Source organism: Dipodomys merriami, unplaced genomic scaffold, assembly GCF_024711535.1.
Source record: "Dipodomys merriami isolate MVZ:Mamm:240054 unplaced genomic scaffold, mDipMer1.0.p SCAF_7, whole genome shotgun sequence".
Lineage (NCBI taxonomy): Eukaryota > Metazoa > Chordata > Mammalia > Rodentia > Heteromyidae > Dipodomys > Dipodomys merriami.
In genome coordinates this window covers 50,681,190-50,706,474 of record NW_027206290.1, presented here as the reverse complement: position 1 = coordinate 50,706,474, position 25,285 = coordinate 50,681,190, and the positions used below count along the sequence as shown (strand labels likewise).

The window sequence follows — 25,285 nt, the reverse complement described above, 5'->3', positions numbered from 1 at the left end:
TAGAAGTTTATATAGACCTTTCCAGAAAGTTTATTCAAAGACAGGGTAGGCTAGCTCTGGTGGTTGGTCATGATAGGACTAAAATCCAGGTTTTAACATAAACCTACAGTGGTTAACTAGTTACCTTCCCTTCACCCTCCCCTATCTTTTAGGAATTGCAATTAAATCTGAGACCTCTCAGAATTTCTCTTTTATCCCCTTCATCTCTCAGTCACCTTTTTTCTGATCGAATTATAAAGTCATCTCCCCCCCCCCACATCTGTCTTTATTGGGCCAGGTCTAGAGAACACAGCTAAAAGCAAGTTGAACAAAAATCATGATGCTCACATCTTATTCATTTTCATAAGTGACAACTGCCACAAACAGAAGAAACTGTGACCTGTGGATCATGATCAAATGGTGTCCTCTTGAGGAGAGGTGCTGAGACTGGAGGGCATATCTGTATCCCTGCAGATACAAGGAGCTCCACTGGAAAGTCCTGAGGAAGATGACTGACTCAGGAGCTGCCTGGGAGAGCTGGTACCCTGCTTGTACACAGGAAGGAGGTGTAGCTCTGTATAGAGAATGTACCTTGCACCAGGTCTCATGAACTTACTCCACTGTCCTAGGGGTGGGACTTCCTACTGCACAAGGGAAAGTGCAGTAGACCATTAGTAATCTCAGGAATGCAGACCCCAGGAGATTGCTATTGAGGAAGAACTACCCATGCTCAGGACATAAATGCTTCAGTACTGCACTGATTTATTTTCTTCATAATGCCACTCAATATCAACTAAAGACCTACGGCCTTTCAACAAATCTCAGGTAAAAGCACATTGGCTTTTACCTTGTTTGGGGACACCATTTGGTTTTTGAGAGGCAAACTTTCAGAAGACTAAGGACAGAGAAAGCAGATTAATTAACTAAACACAACCGACAATAACACAGGGATGGGTGAGAATATTGAAAGGGGTGACATTCATCAAGATATATTGTATTCAAATGCTGAAACAAGGATACAGGTTGACCCATTATAACAGTGAGATGTAAGACACTATGTTGAAAACAAACTACAACTTCAGGGGCAGGGGCTGGAGGAAACGAGGAGTTGTGGAGTTGAGGAGGGAATGGATAGTAGTGGAAAAATAATGGAGGGGATAACAATGCTTGATAGGAAATATATTCAGTGCCTTACTCATGTAACTGTACAGTATTTTAACAATAAAAATATTTTCGGGGGGGAGGGGGGTGGATTGGGTAGGGGGGTGGGGGGAGGAGGCTGGGAAAGGATGTGAAGGATAAACAAAGGAGGAGGCTGCAATGCTTGATAAGAAATGTACGCATTATCCTGCCCATGTAATTGTAACCCCTCTGTACAGTATGTTCACAAAAAAATAAAATAAAAAAATAAAAAAACAATAAAAATATTTTAAAAGATATATTCATAAACTGCTCTGTTAAATGATAAGTAAATCCAATAACACAGGACTGAGAGCTTTTCAATATTAACTCAGCTGGGCAATGCATGTGTGGGAATTTAAAGGTTTTATTTTTGTAATTTCTTTGATTTTTATTTAGTACTGAATTTTTTGACAGTGCTTGATCAAAACCTGGGTAATAATTCCATGAACAAGGGTGGCTTACTATCCTTGGATTCAATTCCTGAGAGCTCTCTCTACCATACAGTTTAGGATAAGTATACAGAAGACTGAAAGGACTCAAGATGGCCCATCACCTTGAGAAACGGGAAGAGGCCCACGGAAAGATGTTGGGACTGCCAGGGACAGATGAATCAGAGCAGCAGAGTCAGGGCCATCAAAGGAGATGTTGACTCTACCTGTGGGCTGTCTGGAGCCCTGATCAAGTGGTAATTTTCAAGAAGAAAACTTATGTCTCAACCCCAGTGTCAGATCTGAGTATCACAGGCTGTTAGAATCTTCCCTCCCTCTCTGGGGCAGTCACCAGCTCCGATGTGGTCATGTGCAAGTATCTGACTTTTACCAAGACTGAAGGACAGGGATCTGAGCTACGCTTGGAGTTCTGATCACTTCTCAACCAAGGGCATTTGGCTGCCAAGCCACATTGCCCCATATGACAGACCTATACTCATGAAACCAATGTACTGTAAACACTGACAATGCATGGGAAAATGCATTGTAAAAGGAGACATTTAGCTGGGCACAGGCACCAGTGGTTTATGCCTATAATCCTAGCTACTCAGGAGGCCAAGATCTGAGGATCATGGTTCAAAGCCAGCCCAGGCAGAAAAGTCTATAAGACTCTTATCCCCAATTAACTACCAAAATAAAAGCTGAAAGTGGATCTCTGGCTCAAGTGGTAAAGCACTAGCCTTGAGCAAAACAAGTAAGTCAGGACAGTGCCCAGGCCTCAGGACCAGAACCAAAAGAAGAAAAAGGACAAAAGGTACATATAGCACATAAAAGCTCCAGCTCAACACACATTTAAGCTATCTTACATAAAGTAAATTAAATAGGTAGGTTTCATTAGGTAGCTGATGACAAAGAACTCCATGTGGTATTCAGGCAGGAAGAGAAGTTTATTTATTCCAAACAGCCTGTCCCCGGCATACATGGTGAAGAGTACATGACCAAAAGGGTGTGTCAATGTCCTACCTGGGTTTAAGTAGGGAAGGGGAGGGAAGAAGTTCTGATCAGGTTGAAGAGGGAGGAAGGTGTGGCCACACTGAATGCCCATGTGACCTCAGGCCTCCCCTGGGAGGTGTGGCCAGAGGTGGCCCAGGATGTGACCCCAGAGGACCGCTTCCAGGTGTGCCAGTTACCTGGGCAGAGACTTAGCCAAGAGGAGGGAGGAGTCTGCCCCGCCTTCCCAGGGCAGACCTTTACATTTTGTTAATGTGATAATGATATAAGCAAGAAACATTTAATTAACCATCAATTTGCTTATCTTCTTCAAATTTCAAAGGCTTTCCAGAATCCCCTGGGCTACTGGAGCCAATCAATGCCTCCTTCACCTGGAGTAGCAAGGCACGGAGTAGCTTTTCCTAATGCTTTCAGGTTTGCCTTCTATTTGTCTTCCTCTTCCTTCTCTTCCAACATCACCAGAGTGGTCTTCAAACAAACTACTAAATTTTTTAAACATGTAGCTGAGTGCCGGCAGTTCACACCATAACCCTGTCTACTAAGATGATGAAGATCCCAAAGACCATGGCTTAAAACCAGTCCAAGCAGAAAAGTCTAAGAGACTTAATCTCCAAAAATAAAACAAAAACAAAAACAAACAAACAAAAAAAACAGGTTGGTTGCAAGGCGTCTATGGTTCACATCTGTAATCCTTGCTATACATAAAGTTGAGATGGGAGGATCACACTTCAAAGCTAGCTTGTCAGGAAAGCCCATGAGACTCATCTCCAGCTAATAAACATAAAGTCAGAAACAGACCTGTGGACTCAAGGGGTAAAGCACCAGCCCTAAGCATAAAAACTAAAGAATGAAAAAGCTAAGGGACAGCACCATGGCCCTGAGTTCAAATCCCAATACACATGCATACACACACACACACACACACACACACACACACACACACACACACACACACACACACACACACACACACACACCACAGCCAAGATGAAGTTGTGGTTCAAGTGAATCAAGTGAATTTTTGTGTCTCCCCTGCACTGGTACCCACACCCTGGCAGAGGGAGGCAATAATACATTTTACGAGCATGTGTGAACTCTCAAAGTAAAACTCACCTCAGCAGTTAGCCTTCACCAACAAAAATAAATGACAGGAATGTAGAGCAGGTTCTGTTCTTTGTTCCCAGTGGCAGAACCAACACCAGGGAACAGCCCCCAGGTGGCCTTTATTCTTGAGGCTCCTGCAGAGGGAGAAAAGAAGAAAATTCCGGTTCAGTCCCCATCCCATGTCTCTGCAAGAGCACGGAAGTAAGTAATGGTTATTTTTAAACACCTGAAGCATCTACTGCAGCTGCAACTAGAAAGCTGATAAGGTGATCATGGGAACTGGGTCACACATGAACATCCATTTTAAAACCACACTGGTGTCACTCTTTGCATAAAGGTCAAAATGAACATGATGTGGGAAACATTTTTCAAAGCACAATTATCTTGACTCGTGAAGCGAACCAAATTCCTATTAGGTTTACAGTCTTGGATTTAAGCTTCACACATTTCACCAGAAGGGCCTCACCCATCAAAGTGAAAATGAATTAAAGAGACATTACAAGGACTTATATCCCTGGAGCCAGCTGCCTTTGCCACCCTTATTGGCTGCATCTGTCCTCCAGGGAGAAGTAAGACAGTGAGATGTTGTCCTCACCCCAGTGGCACCATCCTTTTTACGTGACACCACATGCTGGATGGTAACTACCACCCCTGGAAGCCCCTGAACTAAAGAGCCTCCATTCTCCTGTAGGGCAGCAATGCCCCACAGGAGCAGGGGAGGAGGGTGGTGCCTTTCCTAGTCTGTTTTGCTTTGTGATAACAAAATACCTGAGACTTGAGGCTTCCTAAGGTAAGAAGGTAAGAAGGGTTATTTGGCTCTTGATTCTGATGACTATAGGGTCCAAACAACTCGGTGCCAGCTTCCTGGTAAAGAACTGCAAGATACTCACATTCATCTCCCCCTAACCACAGGCATCCAAGAATTAATTATCTTGTCCAAGGCTTCATGTCTTAAAGGCCCCAGCATTTCCACATCACCACACTGAGGGCCAAACTTTCAGCACATGAATCTTGGGGACACACTCAAATCACACACAAACCATAGCAGATAGTCACTGCATGTTACCTGCCCACAGACAGGAAGACAAATGCCATCCTGACTATAGCAAAAACTGTGGGTTTTCCATTGCTGTTGACCTCCTCCACAGAACTCACTAGCATACATATGGACAAGTGGAAATGGATGTTTTAAAGCTGATGACCATGGAAGACCTTGATTAGCATAGAAAATCCAGTCTCAGGATAAGATAGAAGAAGGTGTTTCATCAGTTCCTAAAGTTGAAATGTGCTTCATTCTGAACAAAGACAAAAGGGAAATATACTGTTGCAAAATTAACTGTGCAAATGAAGAACATGCCAGATCCTTAAGGGAGGAAAAAAGCAAAACTTCTTGCAACTCAGACAGCAAGGAAACAACTTGTCTGTGAGCCTCCCATGGATAGGACACTAGAAATTCCTGAGCAGCATCCCTAAAGCAAAAGCAGACCTGGGTCTGAGGGCTGTTTTATTCACTCTCCATCAGTGTGAGCAGAGCCCAACCAGTGCCACACACAGTGCAGAAAATTCCGAGGAGTCAGCACAGACAGGAAAGTCTAGACAGGAGAGTCTAGACAGAAGTCTGGACAGAAGTCTGGATGGGAGTCTAGAAGCGTGCTCCATGAATACAGCTGTCAAAGTCCAGATACCCTGCCAGATACACACCAAAAATGGAAGTTCTGTGTATCCTTCCAGCACCTTCCACAGATACACTTTCTCTCCACCAGAGTGGATAACTGACAGTTTGAGTGCTCACCTCAAACTAAAAATCAAGCCAAATGAGCAAGATAAGGTAAGATGCACACATTCATATAAATTGATAAGATTAATCAAGGGCTTTATCAAACAAACTCATCTGAAATAGAAGTGAGAGAAGGAAGAACTTATGCCTGAGACTAAGTTTACACATACACATGCACATGTCTATACATATATGCTCACATATACACAATATACATGCATTCATAAATTTATAAATACATGCATGCAAACACAAACCCATTCAAACATGTGTATGCATGCATATACGTGTGTATACATATATGTAAACACATATGCAAGTCTACATACATATACCCATCCACACAAACATTCTCACAGTACATCCCACAGAACTGGGACTTGAGATTGCCATGTGGGAAAGGTAACCACTCCATCTGTCACTACAAGTTGTGGTGGAGGCTCTGATCCATGTAAGTGTGGATGAAGCTGCAAACAGCATGTACAAAAGCACACATTTCAGTGTGAAAGGTCACTTATAATTTGGTCAACCAGCACCTATAATCTGGTAGCCTGGACATGTCACTGATGCCATGGCATTTACATTTGAGTCACTGCACATTGCTGAAGCTGAGCCTCTCCCACTTAGCTTAGAATCCACCCCCTACATTGAGTTTAGAGGCTTGAAGGAAAGAATTCAATTCATGTCAGCTCACATTCTAGTACAGGCAAACAGAAAATAATAGGACAATGTGGTGAATGTCATATACAAAGGCGGGCACTAGGAGTTGGGAAAGGATTGGTGGCTTCTGCTTAGAGAACGGCAGACATGAACACACCACCAATAAAGATGGATGGTAGAAGAGTGCCCTCAAACATTTGTCAAAAGGCTTGGTGTCTAGGTTAGGGAAATAATGATGACTGTGGAGAATTCACCCACTTGACCAAGTTGAGCAGAGGAGAAATTGTGGGTTGTTGCATCCCCAGGATGCCCCATGGCCAGTGGCCCCAGAGAAGCTCTAGGCATCTGGAGCCACAAAGCCTGATTCACTGTCACCTGCCAGAAAGGACATTTCATCACTCTTTGCTTAAGGAAAAGATCCTACCTATTCTCAAAGGACCAAGTTAGGCTCTGCAGATGGAGGTTTGTGAACTCTTAAGATAGCAGGTGATAAAAGCCTTCTTTGTTCTCTAATTTTTAAAATTCAAGTCAAATAAAGCATGGTAAAATTATGCGTTGTAAGAGTCCTGTCTTAAGAGAACAACTAGAGATTAAATCAGGCAGGACTCCCTGGCTCAAAGGGACCCTTAGGGAACCTTCATCACAAGGTAAGAGGATTAGAAAAGATTTCACAGAACGCCCCTGGGGGATATGGAGAGCAATTAGTGATCAAACTTGAGGCTGGGTATCACACCTATCACCCTTTCATGCTGTGTGATCATAAGCAAGTCACTTGACCTCTCTGCATATCCATTTCAAGGGATTGTTGACAAGATTATATCAGAAAATTCATGTAAAAACCCAGAATAGTGCCTCTCCAAACCATCACTGATTCCCTTCAACAAACCACCACAGAACTTTTGATGGAATGCTATGTGCATCTCTTTATTCCATAAATATTCTTAGCATCATGAACAGCTTTGCTTCAAAAAATCATATTTTATTTGTGTTGGTTAATTACTATGTCCAAAAAAGAGTTTCTTTTTTAAATTAAGAATGTAGGGACATGATAAGATTCCAAAACACCACAAATATTTTGACGACCTCTGGCATTTTTCTTAGATGAGAATATTAATCCATTGGATTTCTCATTTTAGTTCAAGGGCACTCTTAACTGTTTGGATTTTTTATTCCTTATTTGTAATTAATGTCATCAATGTATATATTTACGGGATACAATGGTAGTTTTAAAAACCTAGAAGCATGGCATAACCTTTTACCTCAAACTTGATCATTTTCTTGTGTTTGGAATATTCAAGGTCCTCCTTCTAGCATTGTTGAGCTATACAGTTAATTTTTTTCACCTATAGTTACCCTGCTGTGCTGTATAACAGTAGAAGACATTTCTTCTATCTAGCTGCCCTCCTGCAATGTTAGTCATCCCTTCCAACCCGTCCCTCCTCAAGGGGATGCTTCAAGGCATACTTTGCTGCTTGTTGAGTTTCAGGAAAGCATTCTGAATCAGTCAGTGATACTAGTGTTAAGGAAAGAAAGAAATGAGAGGTGCTTTGACTCCCTTGGTTTTCTTACCAGCCAGTGTTAGACACACATTTCACTGCCTTCTCCAGCTAATTGGAGCAGGAAAGGGTCTATTACAGGGCTTATTAAGCCTTTGCAAGGGCTGGAGAAACTGGACTTACTGGGTCTCCCAGGAACCACTTAGGGAGAAGGACACAGATCCAGCCTGCCATGTGGCATTTGCCACACCCAGAGGACCAGGAATCTGAAAGCTGCCCTCTCAGCCACTATGGCCAGTCCCCACTCTATTCCTGATTTGAATAAGAGCTGCCAGGGATGACAGATGGGGTAATGAGATGTGAAGTTGGAAGTCCATTTTAAAGAGAAACATTCCTCCTAATAACTAGTACATGTTTGGGACAAGCAGAAAAGTTCAGATAAGATGATGTTAAGCAAAATGAACCCCAAGATAAAGACTCAAATGTTTTTTTCTTTCTTGCTATTGTTTCTAACATGTTTATAAGATGATTTCTTTGTTGCTTTGTATGTCCCTCCCCCACAGTATAACCCCTGTTTTCACTGTATTTGATGTTGGTATAATTTGGGGAGGGGAAGGGGAAAAACAAATTGTTTAAATTGGGATACAGGGGGACCCATCGCAACAATGAGATGTACAAGACACTATGTTGAAGAATGAACTTTACTATTTAGGTAGGGGTGGTGGGGAATATAGTGGAGGAGGTGGGAGGGAAGGGATGGTAGGGGAAAAACAAAGGAGGAGGCAACAATGCTTGATAAGAAATGTACTCATTACCTTGCTCATGTAAGTGTAACCCCTCTGTACAGAATTTTCACAATAAAAAACTTATTTAAAAAAAAAGATTTAATATTCACTAACAATGGGATTTTTCCCTCTTCATTTTAACTAAATAATAGGCTGAAAAACGAAATGTTACCTCTTTTGAAAGTCAAAAATGAGAGAATACAGACATTTTCCAGCAGCTCACCTCCAGTCATGGTTCCCTCTGGGATAAGATGAAGTTAATTCTTCCATACCCACAAGTCTCTCCTCACTGGCTCTCACTACCTGCCACTGGTCTCTTCACTGTGAGATACAACACAGCATCACCCAGCCCCAACCAACACTTGGATTTCTAACTTTGTATTTTTAGAAATTACTATTCAAGGAGAAACCCTAGGTCTCCTTGGCTCAGGCCTAAATTTTTTGAATAGAGACCCGGAAACACAACAAATCAAAGAAAGGTAGGACAAATGGGATTGCATAAAGTTGCAGAGCTTCTGCAGGGCAAATGACATAGCTAGCAAGATCAATAGAAAGCCCACGGACTGGGAGAAGATCTTTACTAGCCATACAACGGACAAGGGTCTCATATCTAAAATATACTTGGAACTCAAAAAATTAAACCACCCAACAACAAATCCTCAAAGAAACAACTGCCCAATAAATAAGTGGGCGAAAGACTTAAGGAGAAACTTCTCTGAAGAAGAAAGAAGGATGGCCAATAGACACATGAAGAAATGTTCAATATCCCTAGCCATAAAAGAAATGCAAATCAAAACAACATTGAGATATCACCTCACTCCAGTTAGAACGGCAAAAAATCAAGAACTCTAATAACAACAGATGCTAGAGGGGATGTGGACAGAAAGGAACCTTACTTCATTGTTGGTGGGAATGTAAACTTGTTCAACCACTTTGGAAAGCAGTATGGAGGTTCCTCAAAAGACTTCACATAGAACTCCCCTATGACCCAGCAATCCCACTTTTGGGCATTTACCCAAATGTTTACAAACAAGACCATACTAAAGCTACCAGCACAACTATGTTTATTGCAGCGTTATTTACCATAGCTAAGATATGGAACCAACCCAGATGCCCCTCAGTAGATGAATGGGTCAAGAAAATGTGGTATATATACACAATGGAATTCTATGCCTCCATCAGAAAGAATGACATTGCCCCATTTGTTAGGAAATGGAAAAACTTGGAAAAAATTATATTAAGTGAAGTAAGCCAGGCCCAAAGAAACATAGGTCCCATGATTTCCCTTATTTGCAATATCTAGTAGATGTATGAGTCAAGCGGAAAAGGTCAGATAGTGTGATGTCAGGAAAATGAATCCTTAGATATGTATTTTAATGTTTTTTTCTTTCATGCATGTGTTTCTAACGCATTTATAAGATTATCTCTTTGTTGCTTTGTATGACCCTCCCCCACAGTATAACCCCTGCTTTCACTATATTTGATGTCAGTATAACTTGTGGAGGAGATGGGGGAAAACCAGTTGTTTAAGGATACAGGTGGACCTGTTGCAACAATGAGAAGTACAAGTTGTCATGTCCAAAACGAGCTTTACAATGTCGGTGTGGGGGGGGGGGGGGAGGGGAAGGAGAAGGATTGGGATTGGAGGGGAGGGGGGAGGCTGGGAAGGGATGTGAAGGGTAAACCAAAGGAGGAGGCTGCAATGCTTGGTAAGAAATGTACGCATTATCCTGCCCATGTAATTGTAACCACTCTGTACAGTATGTTCACAAATAAAATAAAATAAAAATTTAAAAAATAATAATAAATAACCCCCCCCCAAAAATAAGAAATTACTATTCAGCTGCTCGGTCTTCTGCTTTTGCTGCCCCTTCCAACATCTATTGTATTCTTAAGATACAAACAAGAAGCTAGTAACTTTCCAAGGTGTCCCTTGACTAACAAGTATCCTTACTGTGACTCCTCATTGCTTCTGCCCAGTTGAGCTCAAATGGCCAAGGGACTGGTCATGAGCAAATGTCTTTTGTATCACACAGAAGGCAGCACACTACATATCTGCGTCAATACTGCAAAAGGACAACAGAACCCCTCTGGGTCTATAGGTGACCTTGAAAAATCCCAGAGGTCAATATTGTTTAGCAAACAGCCACCTTCCTCATTTGGATTTTTGGGGGGAGAGGGGGTAGTGGGGCTCTATATCTCATCATCAGCCTCACTGGGAATTTTCTGATGGCAATCATAGACCTTCTGGTACCACCACTCTGAGATTTAGTACAGAACAGGAAGTATACTGGAGTCTCAGAATGCTCTCTTGCTCTGAAATGTTAACATGGGAAAAGAATATTCCTTTCCACTCTGCAAGTTTGCATGCACCAATACGATATCGGCAACCAAAAGCCATCAAAAAGGTCTACCTTAGCCAGGAACCAATGGCTCATGCTTGTAATCCTTCCAACTCAAGAGACTGAGATCTGAGGATCTTGGTTCAAAGCCCACAAGGCAGCAAAGTCTGTGACATTCTTAATTCCAATCAATGACCAAAAGAAGCCAGAAGTGAAGCTATAGCTCAAGTGGTAGGGCAAAACACCTTCAGCAAAAAACAAACAAACAACAACAAAAATTCAGTGCCCAGGCTCTGAGCCAAGCCCCAGGATGAGCACCAAAAAAAAAAAAAAAAGTCTAAGCTGGAGTCAAAGGTTAATGATAACTAGTGGATGCAAGAGACTTGTTTCTTCCTTACGGTCTAGCACTGGACAAAGAAAGGCTAACACAATCGCTTTTCTTCTTGAAAAAGGAAACGGTGGCTTTTCTTTTGTCTTGCCTTAAGAAAAAATTAAGACAGTTTAATTAGAACTCACTGTGAAAGTGAGAAGCTTTGAGTTTAATGAGGATTTCTGGAATCCACACTACTGAGTCTCTTTTATGTGAGATAATGAATTCCCTCTCTTTTATGCCAATTGGAATTAGCATTTTTCACTCCTCGCAGCCAAAGTCTTTCTGATTGACTGTCAACTAATCCACCCCCTATTGTTCTGCAGAAGCTCTCATCCCAGATGATAAAGAATGGAAGAGGTAAGATGGAATTCTATTATCACTCCTGAAAGTTCAGCACTAAGACAGCAGAACAAGCCTTTCCTTACATGTAGCCCAAGTCTGCCACTCAAAGGTAGTTTATGTCCTGCTTTTGAGTTCTTGGAGAAAATCTTAGGTCTCTATCCTGGCTGATCTCCCTGCATCTTTGTAACCCATTCACTCAAGCCATAAAATCCAGTTCCCAGCAGGACTAGAACTGTCTGTCCTAATCTGCCAGGTTGATCCATTCACCATATAATTTGTTTTCTTTGTTTTCAAGGAAATTTGCCTCTGAAGTTGTCATGCTTCATTGGATTTAAGACACCACTGATTGAAGAGTGCTATTTTATGTAGTACTAAAAAGGAAATCCTTTGCCAGGAAAGCTGACATGCCACCAATTCTCAAATGAACTCTAATCTTGAAAAGGTTACATGTGTTTTTGAAATTTGTACATCTTAGAATCATTATGGGAAAAAATGATTGTACAGTAGGTTTCCTGCCCCCAAAAACTAAAACACAAAAGAAGAAAATCAATACCAATTACCTTCCCAGAGAACAAGGAGGAAGTCACTTCCTACCTAGCATTCCCAGAAGCATTGAAACATAGCTGAGAGACATCTCTGTGTCCTCAACCTCCAGAAGAGCTCTTCTGTGTTCTACAAGGAGGCAAAGAACAATTCATTCATACATACACACACACACACACACACACACACACACACACACACACACACACACACACACACACAGAGCCTCCTATCAATGGTTTCCAGTGCTGGTTTGATTTGTTTTTACTCTGCTTGAGATCCAGCCATAGTCCTTCACTTGAGTCCTTGTGATAGATACACCACAAAATCCAAACAATCAAAGCTGAGCTTCATTTCTTTGACTTCAACTATAATTCCATGCCTCCAAAGGTGCAGAATTGTGATAAAGTTATCCAACTCTTGAAAATGGATGAGCATGCAACTAGTACTCTTACTTGGCCTATGAATTTAATGTCCCACACTTACAAGAGTTTTGAACACAAACCCACAAGTGTAGAAGCGAGGCTGGGGAGGATGGAGGGATGCTGAGAGGATGTTGGGGCCACAAGTGATGGAGAAGCCAGGGCTGATAGTGGTGGAAGCAGAGGGATAATAGAGAGAGACAGGATGATGATAGAGTGGAGTCAGGAACTTGCCACTATCATACTGTAAGCTATGACCTTGTTCTAAAGCTGCAAGCTAGCCTTATGAGCACTTTCAACAGGGATATAGGATCTGATAAATATTCTTCAAGATGATCTTAGCTTGTAAATTGACTAAAGAGATGTGGAAGCTGTGATTCTAAGAACAGGAATGAGGTAAGAAAACAGATTAGGTCTGCATAAGAATACCTTACTGGCTTGGCTGCAACTAAGGCTACTATTGCTAAACCCTCAGGCACTAAGAACCCACATGACTGTCCATCAGCTCCTCCAATGACTGACTGCCTCAAATATCAGATGAGTTATGTGGGTGCCACATGGGTCTACCATGACCCATGAGGCATTGGAGGAGGCCTGGTAAGAATGAGAAAGGCAAGTATGTGTCAGGTTCCATGAGGTTGATGGAAATCTGCGTTAGACTTGTCACCCCACCTGTGGCTGGAGTCAGAAAGAAGATCAAGAGTATCTGAGGGCTGCCCAAATGTAGCCAATCCACAAGTCTCACAAGGAATGGAAAGTGAAAATGGAGAATGAGGAAATGCAGTGCCTTTCATCTTCTAGCTGGCTAGTGAGTGTGCATGGATAGATGGATAAATGGATGAGCACATGGTGGGTGAATGGATGAGAGGATGAAATGGTAGGCAAGTGGATGAATAGATGAGTGGATATGTACATGGAGATATTGGTGGATGGATGGGTTGAGAGATAGATAGTAATCCTACAGTTCATATTTTAGATGCATTTAAGAACAGCAAGAGGTCAAAGAAGACAGAACAATGGTCTCAACCACAGATAATACTCAAAAATATCAGGAACAACTAAAGAGATATAAAGAGGGTGTTAAGATTAGAATTTCTCCAACTTCTAAAGTTAATACATGTTTCCAAACTATCCTTACCTACAGCATATGTACATCACTAACCAGTTTGCCTCATTTATCTCATTAAGTAAAAATTAATTGTGAATATCTAAGAAATAATGGCAAAAACTTGAGTGGAGTTTTAACAAAAGATTATATTTTTAAAATGGCTTATGTGTACTAGAAGAAAGTTCCAATATCATCAGTGATCAAGGAAAGGCAAACTAAGACCTTAATGCAGTACTACCATGCACCCTTGGGAGCTGAAAGAAAATTAAAACTGACATTGTCAAATGCTGCCAAGGGATCCCATTAGGAAAAACGTGTGTAAGTGGAGGTATACAGCAAGAGACTTGTGGAAACTGTTCTGTGCTTTCTTATAAAGCCAAATCTATGTCTAGGCTCTGACCTAACAACTCCCCAGCTGTGCATTTACACAAGAGAAATGAAGACATATGTCTACAACCAGACTTGTTCACAGGTACACAGATGCTTAATCATAACCACAAAAGTTGGAAATGTCTCAACTGTCCATCAAAATGAATTAACATGTTCAAACCATGGACTACTGACTCAAAAATACAAAAGAGTGAATATTGATACAGATACCAACGAGGGTGATTTGTCAAAACATTAAATAGACCAAATAAAAGGAAAATACAGGGCTGGGAAAGTGGCTCAGTGGTAGAGCGCTTGCCTTGCATGCCTGAGGCCCTGGGTTCGATTCCTCAGCACAACATAAGCAAAAAGAAAAAAGCCGGAAGTGGCGCTGTAGCTCAAGTGGTAGAGTGCTAGCCTGGGCTGAAGAGCTGAGGGACAGTGCCCAGGCCCAGAGTTCAGGCCCCACGACCGGACCCAAAAAAAAAAAAAAAAAAAAAAGGAAAATACAAAGAATACATGCCATATGTGAAGTCCAAGAACAGATTAAAACTAATCCCTACTGAACAAACTCAACAGAATTACAAACTTCTGGAATGGAAAAAAAATTCTGTGTGTTATTTGTGTTGACTAAAATAAATTCAACCCTGTGAAGAACAGAGAAAATTATATTTCTTTGAAGCCAATGTGATTGCAATCCAGGAAAATACAGAACCAAGCAGCCTTTAAAATGTGGGCTGATTTTACAAAATGGTGGCTGTATAGTTATAAAAACAGCTTGGTACTGGCACAGGAACAGGCCTGAGGACCAATGGAATCAAATTAAAGACCCAGAAATGAACCCACAGACCTATGGACACCTAATTGTAATAAGGAAGCCAAAAACATGGGATAAAAGAAAGACAGTCTTTTCAACAAATGGTGCTGGCAGAATTGGTTATACACTTGTAGAAAACTGAAGTTGGATCCTTATATATCACCCTGCATCAGAATCAATTCCAAATGGATCAAAGACCTCAATGTAAGATCACATATTCTGAAAATATTACAGGGAGGGATAGGGGAAACCCTAGGTCTCCTTGGTGCAGGTCAAAACTTCCTAAGTAAAGATCCAGAAATACAACAAATCAAAGAAAGGCTGGATTAAAAAAAAGAAAGGCTGCATTAAACTGCAGAGTTTCTGCATGGCAAAGGATATAGCTAGCAAAGATCAATAGAAAGCCCACAGATTGGGAGAAGATATTCACTAGCTATATAACAAACAGAGCCTTATATCAAAAATATACTTAAAGCTCAAAAATTAAACTCCTCAAAAACAAATCTTCAAAGAAGCAACAACTCCATTAATAACTGGGCTAAAGACTTAAACAGAGATTTCATCAAAGAAGAAATAAGAATGGCCAATAGATACATGAAGAAATATTTAACATCTCTGGTCATAAAAGAAATGTAAATCAAAACAACAGTGAGATTCCACCTCACTCCAGTTAGAATGGCCATTATCAAGAAAACTAATAATAACAAATGCTGGTGGGGATGTGGCCAAAAGGAAATGATACTACACTGTTGTAAGAATGTAAACTGGTTCAGCCACTCTGAAAAGCAGTCTAGGAATTCCTCAAAAGACTAAACATAGAGTTTCCCTATGACCCAGCAATCCCACTCCAGGACTTTTACCCAAATTACCATAAACAAGGCCACACTAAAGCTACTAGCACAACAATATTCATTGCAGCATTATTTACCATAGCTAAGACATGGAATCAACCCCTCAGGAGATTAATAGATTAAGAAAATGTGATATATTTACATATATATATATATACACACATATAATAGAATTCTATGCTTCTATCACAAAGAATGACATCACTCTATTTATAAGTAAATGGAAAGACTTGAAAAAAATCATATTAAGTGAAATAAGCCAGACCCAAAGAAATATAGATCACATGGTTTCCTTCATTTATAATAATTAGTATGTGTCTAGGTTAGCCCTAGCAGAGGAGCAGAATAGCTCAATAACTATGTACATATGACCATATAAGATGATGCTAAGCAAAATTAACTCCAAGATATGGAAACAAGAGGTTTTTCTTTGTTGTTCTTGTTTTTAATATATTATGTGATTTCTTTTTTCTTTTGTGTTTTGTTTCCTATGGTTTATCCCCTGTCATCACTGTATTTGATTTTGGTATCCTGGGTATTAAATATATTTATTTATTTATTTATTTTTCTGAATTAGGGAAGGGAAGGGGAGCAACAAAATGGTGAGACAAAGGATAAAGGGTGAACCAATGCAACAGTGATATTCGCAAGACAATATGTTGGAAATGATCCGTACAACTTCGGGGGTGGAGGGAATTGGAGGGAGGGAAAGAGGGAGAAAATGCAGGAGGGGGTAACAAGTTCCACAAGAAATGTACTCACTCCCTTACATATGTAACTGTAACCCTTCTGTACATCTCCTTGTCAACAAAATTAAATTTATAATAAAAAGAAAAAACAAAGAAATCACCTGGTCAACTCTGATCTGTAGAGTGGTTATTAAAAGTCACAAGCAGAAGTCTGTGTTGCAATTACCCAAAATTACTCATCTTCCCAGATCAAACTACCTTGGGCTGAGCTGACAACATCAGATCTCTGTGACAGCAGGAATGATGTAGATGTAACTGGTATCTGGTGCCTGGAACAAGTGGGATCACTTATCCTAAGGATGTTTGACAGCAGCCCCATCGCACTTTCCTATCATTCACCCTTCTAAACCAGCTCATCTGTTTTCTTCCCATACACCCATGTTTAACCTATAAGGAATGTTTGTTCTTTCTGCTTTACTTGCTGAATAAATCGTGACAATCTCTTTATCTTTCATCTTGAAAATGTGCCCAGAGAACCTAAGGGCCACATTAAGGGTCCCCATTTCCTTCTTTTGGGAGCTCTTGAAACCTTCACTAACTGCCAGTGACTGGTTCAATGGATGTTTTTCTTTAACAATTATTCAAAATGTTGACTGCTTGATTATAAATGCAATATGACTATAGCCTTCACTAGGAGAGCTTCCATAATTCTTTTGGAACGACAAAAAAATGTTCTCCTCAGAAGTGTTTGTTGGACAAGATATTTTAATTCTTTTGTGTTTTGTTTGTGCACTAGAGATCAGTTTGCAAAGAAATTTAAAGATTTTGCTTTTTGAAAAGGTGTAATTTGGAAACCGTCTTCTCTGGTTTGTATGAGAATAGCAAAAGCTAACTGTTTTGGAGTTCCCTGGATAAATTTTGATTATAATTTTATTTTTGTGGTACCATATGGCTATGTAACTGAAAATACATTTTAACTTGATGCAATGTTTTCCTGGAAGTAACTGGCTAGAAGATCTGCTACTGATTTTTGTCTTTCAGAGCACATGGTTTCTTCTGGTGAATTCACTGTTTAGTTCTGCACGCTCAAATTAATATATATTTTTGTTCTGTTTTGTTTGGCTAATTAGGAAGTTTGGGGGCATGTGTCTGTATTTCTTTTTTATTATTTTTTTTTTTGTCAGTCATTGGCCTTGAATTCTGGGCCTGGGCTCTGTCGCTCAGCTATTCAGCTCAGGTGAATGCTCTACCACTTGAGCCACAGCACCACTTCTGGTTTTCTGGTGGTTTATTGGAGATTAGAATCTCAAAGACTTTCCTGCCTGGGCTGGGTTTGAACCACGATCCTCAGATCTCAGCCTCTTGAGTAACTAGGATTACAGGCACCCAGCTGTGTCTACATTTTTTTTCTAATAAGATAATCTGTTATTCAAAATTTCTTGGAGAATTCTTTTTCTTTGTCTTTTTTCTTTCCTTTTTTTTTTTTGCCAGTCATGGGGCCTGAACTCTAGGCCTGGGTGCTGTCCCTCAGCTCTTCAGCTCAAGGCTAGTGCTCTACCACTTGAGCCACAGTGCCACTTCCAGCTTTTTCTGCTTCTGTGGTGCTAAGGAATTGAACCCAAGGCCTCATGCATGCAAGGCAAACACTCTACCACTGAGCCACCTTCCAAGCCCCTTTTTTCTTTCTTTCTTGGGTGTGTGTGTATGTGTGTATGTGTGTGTGTGTGCGCACACGCGCACATGCATTGTCCCCAAGCTTTTGTGCTCAAGGGTAGCACTCTACCACCAAATTTTTGGAAGTTTATTAGAGATAAGATTCTCACAGACTTTCCTACCAGGCTGTCTTCAAATTGCAATCCTAAAATCTCAGCCTCTTGAATTGTTAGGATTATGGACATGAGCCACCAGAACTCTTGGAGACTTCTTATTCCACCAGTCCTTGTAAATGCAAATGCTAAAAGAATTAGGTCAGATTATTTAGAACTAAATGCAAGAAGGTAACAAGTTTTTTTTTAAATAAAAAGTTATGGAAGTGGTGCTGTGGCTAAAGTGGTAGAGCACTTGCCTTGAGCTGAAGAGCTCTGGGATAGCATCCAGGCCCAGAGTTCAAGTTCCACGACCAACCAAAAAAAAGTCACTTCTATATAAAAATACAAAACTTGCAAAATTTAAAGTTTAGCCATATAACCAAGTGGCTTAAGTTAGTCATAAATATAATTTGGATTTAACAGTCTCTCATAGAGACTTGGTATAATTATATTGTTCTACACCTTTGTCTTATGTTATATGTGTCAAGTATAGAGATTTTGGAGGGCTTTCTTTTAGCAAAGAAAAGACTTCAGATATTTTACTGTATTTGTCTGATATCTTAAATCAATCTAAAGCAAGTAAATATAAAATGTGATCTTTACAAATGCATATGATGGAGGTAAACCATATCAGTCACTTGAAAATAAGTTAAAATACAGAAAACATTTGCTAAATATGAATTCAAATACATTGGTTTCTTAAAAATCTATGGAAAGAATATATTTGAGTTTATTAAATATGCTTCATAGGTCATTGAGATACAAAAACATTTTACTGCACCATTAAGAGATACTTGATCTTTTAAAAATTTTGAAAACAACTACTTTAAGAGGGATAATGAGTATCTAAAAATAAAGACTAAAGTGCATTTTCATCTAAAATAGAAGAGGATAGGCTTTCATACGAGTGTGTGTGTGTGTGTGTGTGTGTGTGTGTGTGTGTGTGTGTAAGCATGCTCAGTGGGCATGCCAGTATTGAGGCTTGAACTCAGGATCTGGTGCCCTCCCTTGGCTTTTTTGCTCAAGACTAGCACTCTACCACTTGAGCTACAGCTCTACTTTTCCCTGGTTAATTGAAATAGGACTATCACAGACTTTTCTGCCCAGGCAGCTTTGAAGGGTGACTCTCAGCTCAGTTTCCCAAGTAGCTAGGATTACAGGCATGCCACCAGTACCCAGCTAGCAATAAAGTCTTCAGATGATTAAGGATCATCTTTGTTCCTAACTTAAAATGACAAAGAGTCTGCAATTTCTATAAGGACAGTTCATTTGGTATTTGAGTTAGGAAATAACCCCCATTGCTTTTAGGCAGTAGTTAGTTTTACAAAGACGTATTTCTGTTTTGCTAAAGCCCATAAATTAAACACTATTTCAAGGAGAGTTAGAAGCTTATCTAGCCTGTTAGTAAAATGGGGGATTTTGTGACCTGATACTCAATAATCTTAACAGAGATGAAAAGATCTTGCCTGCTTCTCTGCAGCAGATGAACCAATGCTATTTCCTAACTGATCTTTTCTTGCTCTCTTGAAAAAGTAATTTTTAAATGTTTTTTCAGGAAAACCTTACAAGATTTGAAAACAAAGACTAGGCTTTTCATACCTCAGTGATAGTTTAATGACTGTACAATGTTCATGTATATAAATGGCTTCCATGGTTTGTCTGGATTATAGGTATAGGTATATACGAATATTAATTGGCCAACAATATAAAATCTACAAATGAGGCTATCTACTAAGTGTAGGCATAAACTGAATTCTAAATAAGCATGGTTTAGGATATATTAGAATTCTTCAATCATAAATCTAATTATATCTCATCTTTTTTGCTCATCCTCAGCCTAAAATAAATAAAAGCAACAAATGATTTTTAAATTACTAGTGGGTTGTATGTGGGTTTTTTTTATTTCCAGGAGGGAGTCATTTTGCAACAATGTAAAGATAATGTGTTTGTTGTAACCAAAAACCTAAACAAGTTACAAAAGTTCACAGTCACTGAAGAGTTTAAAAAGATAAAGCTTGCCTCACACACTTGCTACTACTTAAGCCATACCTCCAGCCCTACTTTTTGCTGGCTATTTTAGAGACACAGTTTAGAGAATCTCCCTGCTGAGGCTGAGGAAGTTCTCCTGATCTCAGCCTCCTGAGTACTAGGATAACAAGTGTGAGCAACTGACACCCCCATTAAAAACATAACTCTTGGCAGGCATTGGTGCCTCACACCTGTAATCCTAGCTACTCAAGCAGCTGAGATCTGAGGATTGCAGTTCAAAGCCAGCCAAGGCAAGAAAGTCCATGAGACTCTAATCTCCAATAAACTGCTCAGAAAACTGGAAGTCATGCTTAGGCTCAAATGGTAGAGTGCTTACCTTGAACTGAAGAGTTCAGGGACAGTGTCCAGGCCAAGTTAAAGCCCCACACCAACTAAAAAACAAACAAACAAACAAAAACCCTCTTACAAGAGAAGATTTCTATCTGATTAAGTTGGCTATAAACAAAAGATTACTTATGAGATTTTTCTAAGATCAAAATTTAATGCACAGATATAAAACCAGAAGCCACTTCTTCAGGTTTAGAACAACTAGGCTTTCTAAAAATAGCAACCTATTCTTATTAAAAATTACAAAATAACCAGTTTTAAAGAACAAAGATTTTTCTAATCTGCTTTTAAGGTTTTGATTGCTTAGGGAAATTAAATTGTAAGAAAAAGTTTATTTAGAATCTTTTATAGGTCTGAATGAAGTTTAATTTTTTTTATTATGAAAATACTGTACAGAGGAGTTACAATTACATGGGCAAGGTAATGAGTACATTTCTTATCAAGGATTGTAGCCTCCTCCTTTGTTTCCCCTTCCCATCCCTTCCTATCCTCCCCCCCAACCCCCCAAGTTTAATTTATAACTAGTAAAGTGAACTACCATTTTATTATAATAATTATATAATAGTAATGCCTTTTATTTATAAGTTTTTTATAAAAATTTTAAAGCCAGGTAGTCTTAATGTATTGCTGGCGATTATGATTGTTGTCTTTACATGCTGCAAAAATAAATAAAATTGAGTTACTGAGTTACTAAACTATATTGTTAAAATTGTTTTAGATTCTATGAGTCATGTCTCTCTGAGTCAGTAGGGACAATCTTGCTTTATTCATCCTCATTTCAAAATAAATTTAAAATTAAGATTTTAATGTAAGATAAGGATTATAAGGGTTATTTCAAAGAGCTAATCTCAATCGTATTATTTGTGAGCACTTGAAAATTAAGTTAGTTTACCAAGTATTATCAAGAGGTGATCATTTATATATGTTTGTTTGTTTGGCCGGTCCTGGGGCTTGAACTCTGGGTCTGGGAGCTGTCCTGAGCTTCTTTTGCTCAAGGCCAGCACTCTACCACAGCACCACTTCTGAATTTTTTTGAGTAGTTTATTGGAGAAAATAGCCTCAAAGAGTTTCATTCCAACCATGATCCTCAGATCTCAGCCTCCTGAGTAGCTAGGATTATAGGCATGCACCAACAGCGTCCAGCTTATATATTTGGTTTTTACCAGCAAGTAAGCATAATTGTTATAGTCTGCTCGAAGTCTACAGTTTTGTCATATATGCCTAAGGAATTCTAAAGATGTTATCAAAGAACCAGAACAACGACAAATGTATTTTAATAATTAAAATACAAAAGTTTTGATAGTCTATATGATTAAAATCTCAGAAGAAATTAAATTCTAGATAAGAATTAACTTGGAACTTTGGAAATGGCATCTATCATAATTTTCTACTTGTTTTGACAATTTGTTAAATGTTAAACAATGTTCTCTCTCCTCAATGGTACTCTAACAGAATACTCTTAAATTTAATCTTGTGACAGAACTAAGTTTGTTTTATAGATAAATTAACTTTGTAAGTACGGACTATCAAAATTCTACAGTGGCATAACTTTTGTTCAAAGATGCTTTGAACTCCACTTTAACAGTGGAGTGTGGATAAATTTAGCCTAAAGGTTATTCTTCCTAAAATTCTTTGTTACTCAAATTTGGCCAAAAGTGGTAGTGAGAGGTCTTTACTCTGTTTTAACCTGTGCATGGGGTCAGACTGACCTGGCCAGCATGCCTACTCTGACCACCTGAGTCTGCTGTGCCTTTACTGACTATGCTCACGTCCCCCATATGCAATAGGTTCCACAATGCAGGAAGCCCAGGGTCTACTATAAATGGTTTAAAGAGAACTGCAAGAGGATTCTCTGAGATGTGTTTCAAGTCAAGTGCATCAGTAGTCCAGAAGGATCTCCCTCTTTACTACACTCCACAAGCTAATTACAGAAGGTTTGTACAAGTTGAAATATTGATTTGCTGTCCACTGCCTCAGGCCACTGTCTTGGAAACAAACAGCAGAACCTGGAAACAGAAAGAGCTCATCTATACACCGGTACAGCAGATGGCCCAACCCAAAGTTCATGGAAACCCTAGTCTTCCACCAAATTCACGGCAGGAAACATTACATGGAGTATCTCTATTATGGGGTTTAAACTCCAGCCTGGTCTCTCTCCATGGTTTTTCCTGCCAAACCAGGCTCTGCTCCTCACAGAGCTTCTGAGTGCGATATGAGGGGATCCCAGTCTTGCCTCTAGACTGAGGAAGCCCTAGTTCCCTTCAGAGGTTATAGGGAGAGTCAGCCACAGATCCCCCCACTTGGAGCCTTCTCTTTGTCTTCTTTCTCACTTCTCCTTGTCAGTGGTGCCTTCAGCACACTTAACATCCAGAGTGAAGTGGTCTGTCAAGTCTACCTCTGCTATACAGAAAATTATTTTCATGATAAGCATTAATATAAGGCTACTGAACTCGAGACAATATGGCGTTAACATAGGGTTATCCTATAGATCCATGGAACAAGTTAGTCCAAACATAAGACTATAGCTATATGTTTAGTTGATTTTTCTATAAAGACACCAAGGTAATCCAATAGGGGGAAGATAATCTCTAACAATAGTCTGGAACAAGTAAACAAATATCTGTATAAAATATAATTCCAGCTGGGTGCTGGTGGCTTACACCTATAATCCTAGCTATTTAGGGGGTTGAGATCTGAGGATTACAGTTCAAAACCTGGCAGGAAAGTCCATGAGATGCTTATCTCCAATTAACCACCAGAAAACTGAAAGTGACACCATGACTCAAAGTGATGAATGGTATCCTTGAGCAAAAAGAGCTAAGGGGTGGCACCTAGACCCTAAGTTCAAGACCCATGACTGACAACACAAAAAGCAAAAAGCAAAAAGCAAAAACAAAAAAAGTACTTCAACCTATATTAGTCACCATACACAAAATAAATCATAAACATAAATGTATAAACAAAACTACAAAACTTCTGGATTGAAGCATAAAACACTTTGGATTCACAAACAAATCTTTTGCTATGCAACAAAAACAATCTATTAAAAAATTAATAAATTGGACCTCATCAAAACACAAACCTTTTGTTTTTACAGAAAAACTTCATTAAAAAATCAAAATGAGCCAGGCACTGGTGGCTCACGCCTATAATCCTAGCTACTCAGGAGGCTGAGATCTGAGGATCACAGTTCAAAGCCAGCCCATGCAGAAAACTCCATGAGACTCTCATCTCTAATAAACCACTCAGATAATTGGAAGTGGTGATGTGGCTCAAGTAGTAGAGCACTTGCCTTGAGTTGAAGAGCTGAGGCATAGCGTCCGGGCTCAGAGTTCAAGCCCCACGACTGACCAAAAAAAAAAAAAAAAAAAAATCAAAATGCAAAGGCTAGGAGAAAATATTTGTTATTAAAGGAATAAGTATCTGATGAAGCACTTGTATCAACAGTAAATGAAAAGATGCTTGACATCATTAGGAATTAGGGAAATGCAAGCTGAAAGCACTAAAAAGCTGCCACTTCACACAACATTAGAACGATTGAAAACTTATGCTAATGCATATGGGGAGGGTGCGGAACAACTGAAACTTTCACACATGGCTATGGAAATGCAGTGGTTACCCTGGATAAGAGTCTGGCTATTGTAATGTTAAACATTTATAACCCAACAAAGCTATCTTTCAAAAGTAGCAAAAAACAGTCTTTCCAAGACAAATGAAAATTAAGAGAATTCATCACCATCAGATCAGCCTTACAGTAAATGCTTAAGGGAATTCTACATTAGAAGCAAACAGATGCTAAATGCCATTATAGAAACATGAGAAAGCAGAAAAGCCACCAAACACATTGGCTCCAGCCTGTAAGCATAGTTCCTTGGGAGGAGGCAGAGATTGGGGGAATCTACTTTCAAAATCTAGACTAGGTTTTCAAAAAGTATATTCACAAGACTTCATCTTAATTAACAGATGGGTACAGTAGTACACACCACCCGATTAGTTTGGAGATAAGGAAAAACACAAATCAGACAGTCCAGGCCAACCTAGGCATAATTAGAAACTTGAAATTAAACAGTGCAAAAAGGGACTAAAGGAATGGCTCAAGTGGTAGAGATCTTACATCATGAGCATAAGGCCATGAATTCAAAGCCACACCCCAAAAAAAGAAATAAAAGTCACTAGTAGCAAGGCACCAGGGGCTCAACTCTGTAATCCCAGCAATTTAGGAGGCGGAGATCTGAAGATTACATTTCGAAGGAAAGTCTGCAAGACTCCAGTTAGCTGCCAAAAAGCCAGAAGTAGAGGATATAGCTCAAATGGTAGAGTACCAGCCTTGAGCAAAAAATATAAGGGACAGTATTCAGGCCCTGATTTCATGACCAGTACTTACACACACACACACACACACACACACACACACACACACACACACAAATAAGGGACAGTATTCAGGCCCTGATTTCATGACCAGTACTTACACACACACACACACACACACACACACACACACACACACACACACAAATAAGGGACAGTATTCAGGCCCTGATTTCATGACCAGTACTTACACACACACACACACACATACACACACACACACACACACACACACACACACACACACACACACACACACACACACACACACACACACACACACCACTAGTGGAGCAGAGCAAACACAGAAGAAAAGGAAATCAAACCTTACCAATACAGAAAACCTCCAAACAACAAAGATGAACAACATGATCAAACCAAAGGAATAAAGGATATACAACACCCCAGAAAAATAAATACATAAAATGACAATAATTACAATGTGCCTATAA

The 25,285-nt window shown here is 39.7% G+C and overlaps 1 long non-coding RNA gene across 2 annotated transcripts in view; it reads right to left on the bottom strand.

Moving 5' to 3' along the window:
* The window catches only part of LOC138816658 (uncharacterized), a 104,001-nt gene extending 83,499 nt beyond the window's left edge, over positions 1-20,502 (bottom strand). For both annotated transcript variants that reach the window (XR_011368705.1, XR_011368706.1), the window contains exons 1-2: positions 20,452-20,502; positions 3,714-3,838 (exon numbers count right to left, since the gene is read on the bottom strand). This is a non-coding gene — a long non-coding RNA (uncharacterized lncRNA). The remainder of the gene's footprint in view (positions 1-3,713; positions 3,839-20,451) is intronic.
* Positions 20,503-25,285: the final 4,783 nt, after the last annotated feature.